The sequence below is a fragment of the Electrona antarctica genome, assembly GCF_951216825.1.
Source record: "Electrona antarctica genome assembly, chromosome: 17".
Lineage (NCBI taxonomy): Eukaryota > Metazoa > Chordata > Actinopteri > Myctophiformes > Myctophidae > Electrona > Electrona antarctica.
In genome coordinates, this window is record NC_136798.1 from 31,478,291 (window position 1) to 31,495,411 (window position 17,121).

A 17,121-nucleotide genomic window follows, 5' to 3' on the forward strand; every position below is an offset into this window, starting at 1 on the left:
CCCCACAGTACCCCTGAAATGCATAGAAAACTGCTTTTTTTTGGCACAGCCAATAAAAAAATTGGGGGTTCAAAAAACCCCACAGTACCCCTGAAATGCATAGAAAACTGCTTTTTTTTGGCACAGCCAATAAAAAAATTGGGGGTTCAAAAAACCCCACAGTACCCCTGAAATGCATAGAAAACTGCTTTTTTTTGGCACAGCCAATAAAAAAATTGGGGGTTCAAAAAACCCCACAGTACCCCTGAAATGCATAGAAAACTGCTTTTTTTTGGCACAGCCAATAAAAACATTGGGGGTTCAAAAAACCCCACAGTACCCCTGAAATGCATAGAAAACTGTTTTTTTTGGCACAGCCAATAAAAAAATTGGGGGTTCAAAAAACCCCACAGTACCCCTGAAATGCATAGAAAACTGCTTTTTTTTGGCACAGCCAATACAAAAATCAAAAAACCCCACAGTACCCCTGAAATGCATAGAAAACTGCTTTTTTTTTGGCACAGCCAAAAAAAAAAATGGGGGTTCAAAAAACCCCACAGTACCCCTGAAATGCATAGAAAACTGCTTTTTTTTTTGGCACAGCCAATAAAAAAATTGGGGGTTCAAAAAACCCCACAGTACCCCTGAAATGCATAGAAAACTGCTTTTTTTGGCACAGCCAATAAAAAAATTGGGGGTTCAAAAAACCCCACAGTACCCCTGAAATGCATAGAAAACTGCTTTTTTTTGGCACAGCCAATACAAAAATTGGGGGTTCAAAAAACCCCACAGTACCCCTGAAATGCATAGAAAACTGCTTTTTTTTGGCACAGCCAATACAAAAATTGGGGGTTCAAAAAACCCCACAGTACCCCTGAAATGCATAGAAAACTGCTTTTTTTTGGCACAGCCAATACAAAAATTGGGGGTTCAAAAAACCCCACAGTACCCCTGAAATGCATAGAAAACTGCTTTTTTTTGGCACAGCCAATAAAAAAATTGGCGGTTCAAAAAACCCCACAGTACCCCTGAAATGCATAGAAACCTGCTTTTTTTTGGCCAAAACGCTAGAAAGGTCAAAGGTCAAAAGGTCAAAGGTCAAAAGGTCAAAGGTCAAATCGCTAGAAAGGTCAAACATCAAAACGTCAAAGGTCAAACCGCTAGAAAGGTCAAAGGTCAAAAGGTCAAAGGTCAAAAGGTCAAAGGTCAAATCGCTAGAAAGGTCAAAATGCCACGATGCGCTTTTTTCATCGCTAGAAAGGTCAAAGGTCAAAACACTAGAAAGGTCAAAGGTCAAAACCCCTGAAATGCATAGAAAACTCCTTTTTTTGGCACAGCCAATAAAAAAATTGGGGGTTCAAAAAACCCCACAGTACCCCTGAAATGCATAGAAAACTGCTTTTTTTTGGCACAGCCAATAAAAAAATTGGGGGTTCAAAAAACCCCACAGTACCCCTGAAATGCATAGAAAACTGCTTTTTTTTGGCACAGCCAATAAAAAAATTGGGGGTTCAAAAAACCCCACAGTACCCCTGAAATGCATAGAAAACTGCTTTTTTTTGGGCACAACCAATACAAAAATTGGGGGTTCAAAAAACCCCACAGTACCCCTGAAATGCATAGAAAACTGCTTTTTTTTGGCACAGCCAATACAAAAATTGGGGGTTCAAAAAACCCCACAGTACCCCTGAAATGCATAGAAAACTGCTTTTTTTTGGCACAGCCAATACAAAAATTGGGGGTTCAAAAAACCCCACAGTACCCCTGAAATGCATAGAAAACTGCTTTTTTTTGGCACAGCCAATAAAAAAATTGGGGGTTCAAAAAACCCCACAGTACCCCTGAAATGCATATAAAACTGCTTTTTTTTGGCATAGCCAATAAAAAAATTGTGGGTTAAAAAAAACCCACAGTACCCCTGAAATGCATAGAAAACTGCTTTTTTTTGGCACAGCCAATAAAAAAATTGGGGGTTCAAAAAACCCCACAGTACCCCTGAAATGCATAGAAAACTGCTTTTTTTTGGCACAGCCAATAAAAAAATTGGGGGTTCAAAAAACCCCACAGTACCCCTGAAATGCATAGAAAACTGCTTTTTTTTGGCCAAAACGCTAGAAAGGTCAAAGGTCAAAAGGTCAAAAATCAAAACGTCAAAGGTCAAAACGCTAGAAAGGTCAAAGGTCAAAACCCCTGAAATGCATAGAAAACTGCTTTTTTTGGCACAGCCAATAAAAAAATTGGGGGTTCAAAAAACCCCACAGTACCCCTGAAATGCATAGAAAACTGCTTTTTTTTGGCACAGCCAATAAAAAAATTGGGGGTTCAAAAAACCCCACAGTACCCCTGAAATGCATAGAAAACTGCTTTTTTTTGGCACAGCCAATAAAAAAATTGGGGGTTCAAAAAACCCCACAGTACCCCTGAAATGCATAGAAAACTGCTTTTTTTTGGCACAGCCAATAAAAAAATTGGGGGTTCAAAAAACCCCACAGTACCCCTGAAATGCATAGAAAACTGCTTTTTTTTGGCCAAAACGCTAGAAAGGTCAAAGGTCAAAAGGTCAAAGGTCAAAAGGTCAAAGGTCAAATCGCTAGAAAGGTCAAACATCAAAACGTCAAAGGTCAAACCGCTAGAAAGGTCAAAGGTCAAAAGGTCAAAGGTCAAAAGGTCAAAGGTCAAATCGCTAGAAAGGTCAAAATGCCACGATGCGCTTTTTTCATCGCTAGAAAGGTCAAAGGTCAAAACACTAGAAAGGTCAAAGGTCAAAACCCCTGAAATGCATAGAAAATTCCTTTTTTTGGCACAGCCAATAAAAAAATTGGGGGTTCAAAAAACCCCACAGTACCCCTGAAATGCATAGAAAACTGCTTTTTTTTGGCACAGCCAATAAAAAAATTGGGGGTTCAAAAAACCCCACAGTACCCCTGAAATGCATAGAAAACTGCTTTTTTTTGGCACAGCCAATAAAAAAATTGGGGGTTCAAAAAACCCCACAGTACCCCTGAAATGCATAGAAAACTGCTTTTTTTTGGGCACAACCAATACAAAAATTGGGGGTTCAAAAAACCCCACAGTACCCCTGAAATGCATAGAAAACTGCTTTTTTTTGGCACAGCCAATACAAAAATTGGGGGTTCAAAAAACCCCACAGTACCCCTGAAATGCATAGAAAACTGCTTTTTTTTGGCACAGCCAATACAAAAATTGGGGGTTCAAAAAACCCCACAGTACCCCTGAAATGCATAGAAAACTGCTTTTTTTTGGCACAGCCAATAAAAAAATTGGGGGTTCAAAAAACCCCACAGTACCCCTGAAATGCATAGAAAACTGCTTTTTTTTGGCATAGCCAATAAAAAAATTGGGGGTTAAAAAAAACCCACAGTACCCCTGAAATGCATAGAAAACTGCTTTTTTTTGGCACAGCCAATAAAAAAATTGGGGGTTCAAAAAACCCCACAGTACCCCTGAAATGCATAGAAAACTGCTTTTTTTTGGCACAGCCAATAAAAAAATTGGGGGTTCAAAAAACCCCACAGTACCCCTGAAATGCATAGAAAACTGCTTTTTTTTGGCCAAAACGCTAGAAAGGTCAAAGGTCAAAAGGTCAAAGGTCAAAAGGTCAAAGGTCAAAATGTCAAAGGTCAAATCGCTAGAAAGGTCAAAAATCAAAACGTCAAAGGTCAAAACGCTAGAAAGGTCAAAGGTCAAAACCCCTGAAATGCATAGAAAACTGCTTTTTTTGGCACAGCCAATAAAAAAATTGGGGGTTCAAAAAACCCCACAGTACCCCTGAAATGCATAGAAAACTGCTTTTTTTTGGCACAGCCAATAAAAAAATTGGGGGTTCAAAAAACCCCACAGTACCCCTGAAATGCATAGAAAACTGCTTTTTTTTTGGCACAGCCAATAAAAAAATTGGGGGTTCAAAAAACCCCACAGTACCCCTGAAATGCATAGAAAACTGCTTTTTTTTGGCCAAAACGCTAGAAAGGTCAAAGGTCAAAAGGTCAAAGGTCAAAAGGTCAAAAGGTCAAAGGTCAAATCGCTAGAAAGGTCAAACAGCAAAACGTCAAAGGTCAAACCGCTAGAAAGGTCAAAGGTCAAAAGGTCAAAGGTCAAAAGGTCAAAGGTCAAATCGCTAGAAAGGTCAAAATGCCACGATGCGCTTTTTTCATCGCTAGAAAGGTCAAAGGTCAAAACACTAGAAAGGTCAAAGGTCAAAACCCCTGAAATGCATAGAAAACTCCTTTTTTTGGCACAGCCAATAAAAAAATTGGGGGTTCAAAAAACCCCACAGTACCCCTGAAATGCATAGAAAACTGCTTTTTTTTGGCACAGCCAATAAAAAAATTGGGGGTTCAAAAAACCCCACAGTACCCCTGAAATGCATAGAAAACTGCTTTTTTTTGGCACAGCCAATACAAAAATTGGGGGTTCAAAAAACCCCACAGTACCCCTGAAATACATAGAAAGCTGCTTTTTTTTGGCACAGCCAATACAAAAATTGGGGGTTCAAAAAACCCCACAGTACCCCTGAAATGCATAGAAAACTGCTTTTTTTTGGCCAAAACGCTAGAAAGGTCAAAGGTCAAAAGGTCAAAGGTCAAAAGGTCAAAGGTCAAAAGGTCAAAGGTCAAAACGCTAGAAAGGTCAAACATCAAAACGTCAAAGGTCAAACCGCTAGAAAGGTCAAAGGTCAAAAGGTCAAAGGTCAAAAGGTCAAAGGTCAAATCGCTAGAAAGGTCAAAATGCCACGATGCGCTTTTTTCATCGCTAGAAAGGTCAAAGGTCAAAACACTAGAAAGGTCAAAGGTCAAAACCCCTGAAATGCATAGAAAACTGCTTTTTTTGGCACAGCCAATAAAAAAATTGGGGGTTCAAAAAACCCCACAGTACCCCTGAAATGCATAGAAAACTGCTTTTTTTTGGCACAGCCAATAAAAAAATTGGGGGTTCAAAAAACCCCACAGTACCCCTGAAATGCATAGAAAACTGCTTTTTTTTGGCACAGCCAATAAAAAATTGGGGGTTCAAAAAACCCCACAGTACCCCTGAAATGCATAGAAAACTGCTTTTTTTTGGCACAGCCAATACAAAAATTGGGGGTTCAAAAAACCCCACAGTACCCCTGAAATGCATAGAAAACTGCTTTTTTTTGGCACAGCCAATACAAAAATTGGGGGTTCAAAAAACCCCACAGTACCCCTGAAATGCATAGAAAACTGCTTTTTTTTGGCACAGCCAATAAAAAAATTGGGGGTTCAAAAAACCCCACAGTACCCCTGAAATGCATAGAAAACTGCTTTTTTTTGGCACAGCCAATAAAAAAATTGGGGGTTAAAAAAAAACCACAGTACCCCTGAAATGCATAGGATGCCGTCTGAGATGGGCTACAGCCCATGGTCAAAAATGATGAAAAACAAGGATTTGAGAAAAGACGAAAATCACTCCGAGACCGTGGGCTATAGTCCATTGTCTCGAGTGATTTCCGTCTTTTTTTCAAATCCTCAAAAATGATGAAAAACGGCATGCTATAGTATGCCGTCTGAGATGGGCTACAGCCCACGGTCAAAAATGATGTAAATGAGGATTTGAGAAAAAGACGAAAATCACTCCGAGACCATGGCCTATAGTCCATTGTCTCGAGTGATTTTCGTCTGTTTTTCAAATCCTCAAAAATGATGAAAAACGGCATATTATAGTATGCCGTCTGAGATGGGCTACAGCCCATGGTCAAAAATGATGAAAAACAAGGATTTGAGAAAAAGACGAAAATCACTCCGAGACCATGGGCTATAGTCCATTGTCTCGAGTGATTTTCGTCTTTTTTTCAAATCCTCAAAAATGATGAAAAACGGCATGCTATAGTATGCCGTCTGAGATGGGCTACATCCCATGATCAAAAATGATTGTAAATGAGGATTTGAGAAAAAGACGAAAATCACTCCGAGACCATGGGCTATAGTCCATTGTCTCGATTGATTTTCGTCTTTTTTTCAAATCCTCAAAAATGATGAAAAACGGCATGCTATAGTATGCCGTCTGAGATGGGCTACATCCCATGGTCAAAAATTGTGTAAATGAGGATTTGAAAAAAAGACGAAAATCACTCCGAGACCATGGGCTATAGTCCATTGTCTCGAGTGATTTTCGTCTTTTTTTCAAATCCTCAAAAATGATGAAAAACGGCATGCTATAGTATGCCGTCTGAGATGGGCTACATCCCATGGTCAAAAATGATGTAAATGAGGATTTGAGAAAAAGACGAAAATCACTCCGAGACCATGGGCTATAGTCCATTGTCTCGAGTGATTTTCTTCTTTTTTTCAAATCCTCAAAAATGATGAAAAACGGCATGCTATAGTATGCCGTCTGAGATGGGCTACAGCCCATGGTCAAAAATGATGAAAAACAAGGATTTGAGAAAAAGACGAAAATCACTCCGAGACCATGGGCTATATAGTCCATTGTCTCGAGTGATTTCCGTCTTTTTTTCAAATCCTCAAAAATTATGAAAAACGGCATGCTATAGTATGCCGTCTGAGATGGGCTACAGCCCATGGTCAAAAATGATGTAAATGAGGATTTGAGAAAAAGACGAAAATCACTCCGAGACCATGGGCTATAGTCCATTGTCTTGAGTGTTCAAATCCTCAAAAATGATGAAAAACGGCATGCTATAGTACGCCGTCTGAGATGGGCTACAGCCCATGGTCAAAAATGAAAAACGAGGATTTGAAAAAAAGACGAAAATCACTCCGAGACCATGGGCTATAGTCCATTGTCTCGAGTGATTTTCGTCTTTTTTTCAAATCCTCAAAAATGATGAATTCAGCATGCTATAGTATGCCGTCTGAGATGGGCTACAGCCTATGGTCAAAAATGATGAAAAACAAGGATTTGAGAAAAAGTCGAAAATCACTCCGAGACCATGGGCTATAGTCCATTGTCTCGAGTGATTTCCGTCTTTTTTTCAAATCCTCAAAAATGATGAAAAACGGCATGCTATAGTATGCCGTCTGAGATGGGCTACAGCCCACGGTCAAAAATGATGTAAATGAGGATTTGAGAAAAAGACGAAAATCACTCCGAGACCATGGGCTATAGTCCATTGTCTTGAGTGTTCAAATCCTCAAAAATGATGAAAAACGGCATGCTATAGTACGCCGTCTGAGATGGGCTACAGCCCATGGTCAAAAATGAAAAACGAGGATTTGAAAAAAAGACGAAAATCACTCCGAGACCATGGGCTATAGTCCATTGTCTCGAGTGATTTTCGTCTTTTTTTCAAATCCTCAAAAATGATGAATTCAGCATGCTATAGTATGCCGTCTGAGATGGGCTACAGCCTATGGTCAAAAATGATGAAAAACAAGGATTTGAGAAAAAGACGAAAATCACTCCGAGACCATGGGCTATAGTCCATTGTCTCGAGTGATTTCCGTCTTTTTTTCAAATCCTCAAAAATGATGAAAAACGGCATGCTATAGTATGCCGTCTGAGATGGGCTACAGCCCACGGTCAAAAATGATGTAAATGAGGATTTGAGAAAAAGACGAAAATCACTCCGAGACCATGGGCTATAGTCCATTGTCTCGAGTGATTTTCGTCTTTTTTTCAAATCCTCAAAAATGATGAAAAACGGCATATTATAGTATGCCGTCTGAGATGGGCTACAGCCCATGGTCAAAAATGAAAAACTAGGTTTGAAAAAAAGACGAAAATCACTCCGAGACCATGGGCTATAGTCCATTGTCTCGAGTGACTTTCGTCTTTTTTTCAAATCCTCAAAAATGATGAAAAACGACATGCTATAGTATGCCGTCTGAGATGGGCTACATCCCATGGTCAAAAATGATGTAAATGAGGATTTGAGAAAAAGACGAAAATCACTCCGAGACCATGGGCTATAGTCCATTGTCTCGAGTGATTTTCGTCTTTTTTTCAAATCCTCAAAAATGATGAAAAACGGCATATTATAGTATGCCGTCTGAGATGGGCTACAGCCCATGGTCAAAAATGATGAAAAACAAGGATTTGAGAAAAGACGAAAATCACTCCGAGACCATGGGCTATAGTCCATTGTCTCGAGTGATTTCCGTCTTTTTTTCAAATCCTCAAAAATGATGAAAAACGGCATGCTATAGTATGCCGTCTGAGATGGGCTACAGCCCACGGTCAAAAATGATGTAAATGAGGATTTGAGAAAAAGACGAAAATCACTCCGAGACCATGGGCTATAGTCCATTGTCTCGAGTGACTTTCGTCTTTTTTTCAAATCCTCAAAAATGATGAAAAACGACATGCTATAGTATGCCGTCTGAGATGGGCTACATCCCATGGTCAAAAATGATATAAATGAGGATTTGAGAAAAAGACGAAAATCACTCCGAGACCATGGGCTATAGTCCATTGTCTCGAGTGATTTTCGTCTTTTTTTCAAATCCTCAAAAATGATGAATTCAGCATGCTATAGTATGCCGTCTGAGATGGGCTACAGCCTATGGTCAAAAATGATGAAAAACAAGGATTTGAGAAAAAGACGAAAATCACTCCGAGACCATGGGCTATAGTCCATTGTCTCGAGTGATTTCCGTCTTTTTTTCAAATCCTCAAAAATGATGAAAAACGGCATGCTATAGTATGCCGTCTGAGATGGGCTACAGCCCACGGTCAAAAATGATGTAAATGAGGATTTGAGAAAAAGACGAAAATCACTCCGAGACCATGGGCTATAGTCCATTGTCTCGAGTGATTTTCGTCTTTTTTTCAAATCCTCAAAAATGATGAAAAACGGCATATTATAGTATGCCGTCTGAGATGGGCTACAGCCCATGGTCAAAAATGAAAAACTAGGTTTGAAAAAAAGACGAAAATCACTCCGAGACCATGGGCTATAGTCCATTGTCTCGAGTGACTTTCGTCTTTTTTTCAAATCCTCAAAAATGATGAAAAACGACATGCTATAGTATGCCGTCTGAGATGGGCTACATCCCATGGTCAAAAATGATGTAAATGAGGATTTGAGAAAAAGACGAAAATCACTCCGAGACCATGGGCTATAGTCCATTGTCTCGAGTGATTTTCGTCTTTTTTTCAAATCCTCAAAAATGATGAAAAACGGCATATTATAGTATGCCGTCTGAGATGGGCTACAGCCCATGGTCAAAAATGATGAAAAACAAGGATTTGAGAAAAGACGAAAATCACTCCGAGACCATGGGCTATAGTCCATTGTCTCGAGTGATTTCCGTCTTTTTTTCAAATCCTCAAAAATGATGAAAAACGGCATGCTATAGTATGCCGTCTGAGATGGGCTACAGCCCACGGTCAAAAATGATGTAAATGAGGATTTGAGAAAAAGACGAAAATCACTCCGAGACCATGGGCTATAGTCCATTGTCTCGAGTGACTTTCGTCTTTTTTTCAAATCCTCAAAAATGATGAAAAACGACATGCTATAGTATGCCGTCTGAGATGGGCTACATCCCATGGTCAAAAATGATATAAATGAGGATTTGAGAAAAAGACGAAAATCACTCCGAGACCATGGGCTATAGTCCATTGTCTCGAGTGATTTTCGTCTTTTTTTCAAATCCTCAAAAATGATGAAAAACGGCATATTATAGTATGCCGTCTGAGATGGGCTACAGCCCATGGTCAAAAATGAAAAACGAGGTTTGAAAAAAAGACGAAAATAACTCCGAGACCATGGGCTATAGTCCATTGTCTCGAGTGACTTTCGTCTTTTTTTCAAATCCTCAAAAATGATGAAAAACTACATGCTATAGTATGCCGTCTGAGATGGGCTACATCCCATGGTCAAAAATGATATAAATGAGGATTTGAGAAAAAGACGAAAATCACTCCGAGACCATGGGCTATAGTCCATTGTCTCGAGTGATTTTCGTCTTTTTTTCAAATCCTCAAAAATGATGAAAAACGGCATATTATAGTATGCCGTCTGAGATGGGCTACAGCCCATGGTCAAAAATGATGAAAAACAAGGATTTGAGAAAAGACGAAAATCACTCCGAGACCATGGGCTATAGGCCATTGTCTCGAGTGATTTCCGTCTTTTTTTCATATCCTCAAAAATGATGAAAAACGGCATGCTATAGTAGGCTATGCCGTCTGAGATGGGCTACAGCCCACGGTCAAAAATGATGTAAATGAGGATTTGAGAAAAAGACGAAAATCACTCCGAGACCATGGGCTATAGTCCATTGTCTCGAGTGATTTTCGTCTTTTTTTCAAATCCTCAAAAATGATGAAAAACGGCATATTATAGTATGCCGTCTGAGATGGGCTAAAGCCCATGGTCAAAAATGAAAAACTAGGTTTGAAAAAAAGACGAAAATCACTCCGAGACCATGGGCTATAGTCCATTGTCTCGAGTGACTTTCGTCTTTTTTTCAAATCCTCAAAAATGATGAAAAACGACATGCTATAGTATGCCGTCTGAGATGGGCTACATCCCATGGTCAAAAATTATGTAAATGAGGATTTGAGAAAAAGACGAAAATCACTCCGAGACCATGGGCTATAGTCCATTGTCTCGAGTGATTTTCGTCTTTTTTTCAAATCCTCAAAAATGATGAAAAACGGCATATTATAGTATGCCGTCTGAGATGGGCTACAGCCCATGGTCAAAAATGAAAAACTAGGTTTGAAAAAAAGACGAAAATCACTCCGAGACCATGGGCTATAGTCCATTGTCTCGAGTGATTTTCGTCTTTTTTTCAAATCCTCAAAAATGATGAAAAACGGCATATTATAGTATGCCGTCTGAGATGGGCTACAGCCCATGGTCAAAAATGATGAAAAACAAGGATTTGAGAAAAGACGAAAATCACTCCGAGACCATGGGCTATAGTCCATTGTCTCGAGTGATTTCCGTCTTTTTTTCAAATCCTCAAAAATGATGAAAAACGGCATGCTATAGTATGCCGTCTGAGATGGGCTACAGCCCACGGTCAAAAATGATGTAAATGAGGATTTGAGAAAAAGACGAAAATCACTCCGAGACCATGGGCTATAGTCCATTGTCTCGAGTGATTTTCGTCTTTTTTTCAAATCCTCAAAAATGATGAAAAACGGCATATTATAGTATGCCGTCTGAGATGGGCTACAGCCCATGGTCAAAAATGAAAAACAAGGATTTGAGAAAAGACGAAAATCACTCCGAGACCATGGGCTATAGTCCATTGTCTCGAGTGATTTCCGTCTTTTTTTCAAATCCTCAAAAATGATGAAAAACGGCATGCTATAGTATGCCGTCTGAGATGGGCTACAGCCCATGGTCAAAAATGATGTAAATGAGGATTTGAGAAAAAGATGAAAATCACTCCGAGACCATGGGCTATAGTCCATTGTCTCGAGTGATTTTCGTCTTTTTTTCAAATCCTCAAAAATGATGAAAAACGGCATATTATAGTATGCCGTCTGAGATGGGCTACAGCCCATGGTCAAAAATGATGAAAAACAAGGATTTGAGAAAAGACGAAAATCACTCCGAGACCATGGGCTATAGTCCATTGTCTCGAGTGATTTCCGTCTTTTTTTCAAATCCTCAAAAATGATGAAAAACGGCATGCTATAGTATGCCGTCTGAGATGGGCTACATCCCATGGTCAAAAATGATGTAAATGAGGATTTGAGAAAAAGACGAAAATCACTCCGAGACCATGGGCTATAGTCCATTGTCTCGAGTGACTTTCGTCTTTTTTTCAAATCCTCAAAAATGATGAAAAACGACATGCTATAGTATGCCGTCTGAGATGGGCTACATCCCATGGTCAAAAATGATATAAATGAGGATTTGAGAAAAAGACGAAAATCACTCCGAGACCATGGGCTATAGTCCATTGTCTCGAGTGATTTTCGTCTTTTTTTCAAATCCTCAAAAATGATGAAAAACGGCATATTATAGTATGCCGTCTGAGATGGGCTACAGCCCATGGTCAAAAATGAAAAACGAGGTTTGAAAAAAAGACGAAAATCACTCCGAGACCATGGGCTATAGTCCATTGTCTCGAGTGACTTTCGTCTTTTTTTCAAATCCTCAAAAATGATGAAAAACTACATGCTATAGTATGCCGTCTGAGATGGGCTACATCCCATGGTCAAAAATGATATAAATGAGGATTTGAGAAAAAGACGAAAATCACTCCGAGACCATGGGCTATAGTCCATTGTCTCGAGTGATTTTCGTCTTTTTTTCAAATCCTCAAAAATGATGAAAAACGGCATATTATAGTATGCCGTCTGAGATGGGCTACAGCCCATGGTCAAAAATGATGAAAAACAAGGATTTGAGAAAAGACGAAAATCACTCCGAGACCATGGGCTATAGTCCATTGTCTCGAGTGATTTCCGTCTTTTTTTCAAATCCTCAAAAATGATGAAAAACGGCATGCTATAGTAGGCTATGCCGTCTGAGATGGGCTACAGCCCACGGTCAAAAATGATGTAAATGAGGATTTGAGAAAAAGACGAAAATCACTCCGAGACCATGGGCTATAGTCCATTGTCTCGAGTGATTTTCGTCTTTTTTTCAAATCCTCAAAAATGATGAAAAACGGCATATTATAGTATGCCGTCTGAGATGGGCTACAGCCCATGGTCAAAAATGAAAAACTAGGTTTGAAAAAAAGACGAAAATCACTCTGAGACCATGGGCTATAGTCCATTGTCTCGAGTGACTTTCGTCTTTTTTTCAAATCCTCAAAAATGATGAAAAACGACATGCTATAGTATGCCGTCTGAGATGGGCTACATCCCATGGTCAAAAATGATGTAAATGAGGATTTGAGAAAAAGACGAAAATCACTCCGAGACCATGGGCTATAGTCCATTGTCTCGAGTGATTTTCGTCTTTTTTTCAAATCCTCAAAAATGATGAAAAACGGCATATTATAGTATGCCGTCTGAGATGGGCTACAGCCCATGGTCAAAAATGATGAAAAACAAGGATTTGAGAAAAGACGAAAATCACTCCGAGACCATGTGCTATAGTCCATTGTCTCGAGTGATTTCCGTCTTTTTTTCAAATCCTCAAAAATGATGAAAAACGGCATGCTATAGTATGCCGTCTGAGATGGGCTACAGCCCACGGTCAAAAATGATGTAAATGAGGATTTGAGAAAAAGACGAAAATCACTCCGAGACCATGGGCTATAGTCCATTGTCTCGAGTGATTTTCGTCTTTTTTTCAAATCCTCAAAAATGATGAAAAACGTCATGCTATAGTATGCCGTCTGAGATGGGCTACATCCCATGGTCAAAAATGATGTAAATGAGGATTTGAGAAAAAGACGAAAATCACTCCGAGACCATGGCCTATAGTCCATTGTCTCGAGTGATTTTCGTCTGTTTTTCAAATCCTCAAAAATGATGAAAAACGGCATATTATAGTATGCCGTCTGAGATGGGCTACAGCCCACGGTCAAAAATGTGTAAATGAGGATTTGAGAAAATGACGAAATTCACCCCGAGACCATGGGCTATAGTCCATTGTCTCGAGTGATTTTCGTCTTTTTTTCAAATCCTCAAAAATGATGAAAAACGGCATATTATAGTATGCCGTCTGAGATGGGCTACAGCCCATGGTCAAAAATGAAAAACTAGGTTTGAAAAAAAGACGAAAATCACTCCGAGACCATGGGCTATAGTCCATTGTCTCGAGTGACTTTCGTCTTTTTTTCAAATCCTCAAAAATGATGAAAAACGACATGCTATAGTATGCCGTCTGAGATGGGCTACATCCCATGGTCAAAAATGATGTAAATGAGGATTTGAGAAAAAGACGAAAATCACTCCGAGACCATGGGCTATAGTCCATTGTCTCGAGTGATTTTCGTCTTTTTTTCAAATCCTCAAAAATGATGAAAAACGGCATATTATAGTATGCCGTCTGAGATGGGCTACAGCCCATGGTCAAAAATGATGAAAAACAAGGATTTGAGAAAAGACGAAAATAACTCCGAGACCATGGGCTATAGTCCATTGTCTCGAGTGATTTCCGTCATTTTTTCAAATCCTCAAAAATGATGAAAAACGACATGCTATAGTATGCCGTCTGAGATGGGCTACATCCCATGGTCAAAAATGATATAAATGAGGATTTGAGAAAAAGACGAAAATCACTCCGAGACCATGGGCTATAGTCCATTGTCTCGAGTGATTTTCGTCTTTTTTTCAAATCCTCAAAAATGATGAAAAACGGCATAATATAGTATGCCGTCTGAGATGGGCTACAGCCCATGGTCAAAAATGATGAAAAACAAGGATTTGAGAAAAGACGAAAATCACTCCGAGACCATGGCCTATAGTCCATTGTCTCGAGTGATTTTCGTCTGTTTTTCAAATCCTCAAAAATGATGAAAAACGGCATATTATAGTATGCCGTCTGAGATGGGCTACAGCCCACGGTCAAAAATGTGTAAATGAGGATTTGAGAAAATTACGAAAATCACCCCGAGACCATGGGCTATAGTCCATTGTCTCGAGTGATTTTCGTCTTTTTTTCAAATCCTCAAAAATGATGAAAAACGGCATATTATAGTATGCCGTCTGAGATGGGCTACAGCCCATGGTCAAAAATGAAAAACTAGGTTTGAAAAAAAGACGAAAATCACTCCGAGACCATGGGCTATAGTCCATTGTCTCGAGTGACTTTCGTCTTTTTTTCAAATCCTCAAAAATGATGAAAAACGACATGCTATAGTATGCCGTCTGAGATGGGCTACATCCCATGGTCAAAAATGATGTAAATGAGGATTTGAGAAAAAGACGAAAATCACTCCGAGACCATGGGCTATAGTCCATTGTCTCGAGTGATTTTCGTCTTTTTTTCAAATCCTCAAAAATGATGAAAAACGGCATATTATAGTATGCCGTCTGAGATGGGCTACAGCCCATGGTCAAAAATGATGAAAAACAAGGATTTGAGAAAAGACGAAAATCACTCCGAGACCATGGGCTATAGTCCATTGTCTCGAGTGATTTCCGTCATTTTTTCAAATCCTCAAAAATGATGAAAAACGACATGCTATAGTATGCCGTCTGAGATGGGCTACATCCCATGGTCAAAAATGATATAAATGAGGATTTGAGAAAAAGACGAAAATCACTCCGAGACCATGGGCTATAGTCCATTGTCTCGAGTGATTTTCGTCTTTTTTTCAAATCCTCAAAAATGATGAAAAACGGCATAATATAGTATGCCGTCTGAGATGGGCTACAGCCCATGGTCAAAAATGATGAAAAACAAGGATTTGAGAAAAGACGAAAATCACTCCGAGACCATGGCCTATAGTCCATTGTCTCGAGTGATTTTCGTCTGTTTTTCAAATCCTCAAAAATGATGAAAAACGGCATATTATAGTATGCCGTCTGAGATGGGCTACAGCCCACGGTCAAAAATGTGTAAATGAGGATTTGAGAAAATTACGAAAATCACCCCGAGACCATGGGCTATAGTCCATTGTCTCGAGTGATTTTCGTCTTTTTTTCAAATCCTCAAAAATGATGAAAAACGGCATATTATAGTATGCCGTCTGAGATGGGCTACAGCCCATGGTCAAAAATGAAAAACTAGGTTTGAAAAAAAGACGAAAATCACTCCGAGACCATGGGCTATAGTCCATTGTCTCGAGTGACTTTCGTCTTTTTTTCAAATCCTCAAAAATGATGAAAAACGACATGCTATAGTATGCCGTCTGAGATGGGCTACATCCCATGGTCAAAAATGATGTAAATGAGGATTTGAGAAAAAGACGAAAATCACTCCGAGACCATGGGCTATAGTCCATTGTCTCGAGTGATTTTCGTCTTTTTTTCAAATCCTCAAAAATGATGAAAAACGGCATATTATAGTATGCCGTCTGAGATGGGCTACAGCCCATGGTCAAAAATGATGAAAAACAAGGATTTGAGAAAAGACGAAAATCACTCCGAGACCATGGGCTATAGTCCATTGTCTCGAGTGATTTCCGTCTTTTTTTCAAATCCTCAAAAATGATGAAAAACGACATGCTATAGTATGCCGTCTGAGATGGGCTACATCCCATGGTCAAAAATGATATAAATGAGGATTTGAGAAAAAGACGAAAATCACTCCGAGACCATGGGCTATAGTCCATTGTCTCGAGTGATTTTCGTCTTTTTTTCAAATCCTCAAAAATGATGAAAAACGGCATATTATAGTATGCCGTCTGAGATGGGCTACAGCCCATGGTCAAAAATGATGAAAAACAAGGATTTGAGAAAAGACGAAAATCACTCCGAGACCATGGGCTATAGTCCATTGTCTCGAGTGATTTCCGTCTTTTTTTAAAATCCTCAAAAATGATGAAAAACGGCATGCTATAGTATGCCGTCTGAGATGGGCTACAGCCCACGGTCAAAAATGATGTAAATGAGGATTTGAGAAAAAGACGAAAATCACCCCGAGACCATGGGCTATAGTCCATTGTCTCGAGTGATTTTCGTCTTTTTTTCAAATCCTCAAAAATGATGAAAAACGGCATATTATAGTATGCCGTCTGAGATGGGCTACAGCCCATGGTCAAAAATGAAAAACTAGGTTTGAAAAAAAGACGAAAATCACTCCGAGACCATGGGCTATAGTCCATTGTCTCGAGTGACTTTCGTCTTTTTTTCAAATCCTCAAAAATGATGAAAAACGACATGCTATAGTATGCCGTCTGAGATGGGCTACATCCCATGGTCAAAAATGATGTAAATGAGGATTTGAGAAAAAGACGAAAATCACTCCGAGACCATGGGCTATAGTCCATTGTCTCGAGTGATTTTCGTCTTTTTTTCAAATCCTCAAAAATGATGAAAAACGGCATATTATAGTATGCCGTCTGAGATGGGCTACAGCCCATGGTCAAAAATGATGAAAAACAAGGATTTGAGAAAAGACGAAAATCACTCCGAGACCATGGGCTATAGTCCATTGTCTCGAGTGATTTCCGTCTTTTTTTCAAATCCTCAAAAATGATGAAAAACGGCATGCTATAGTATGCCGTCTGAGATGGGCTACAGCCCACGGTCAAAAATGATGTAAATGAGGATTTGAGAAAAAGACGAAAATCACTCCGAGACCATGGGCTATAGTCCTTTGTTTGTTTG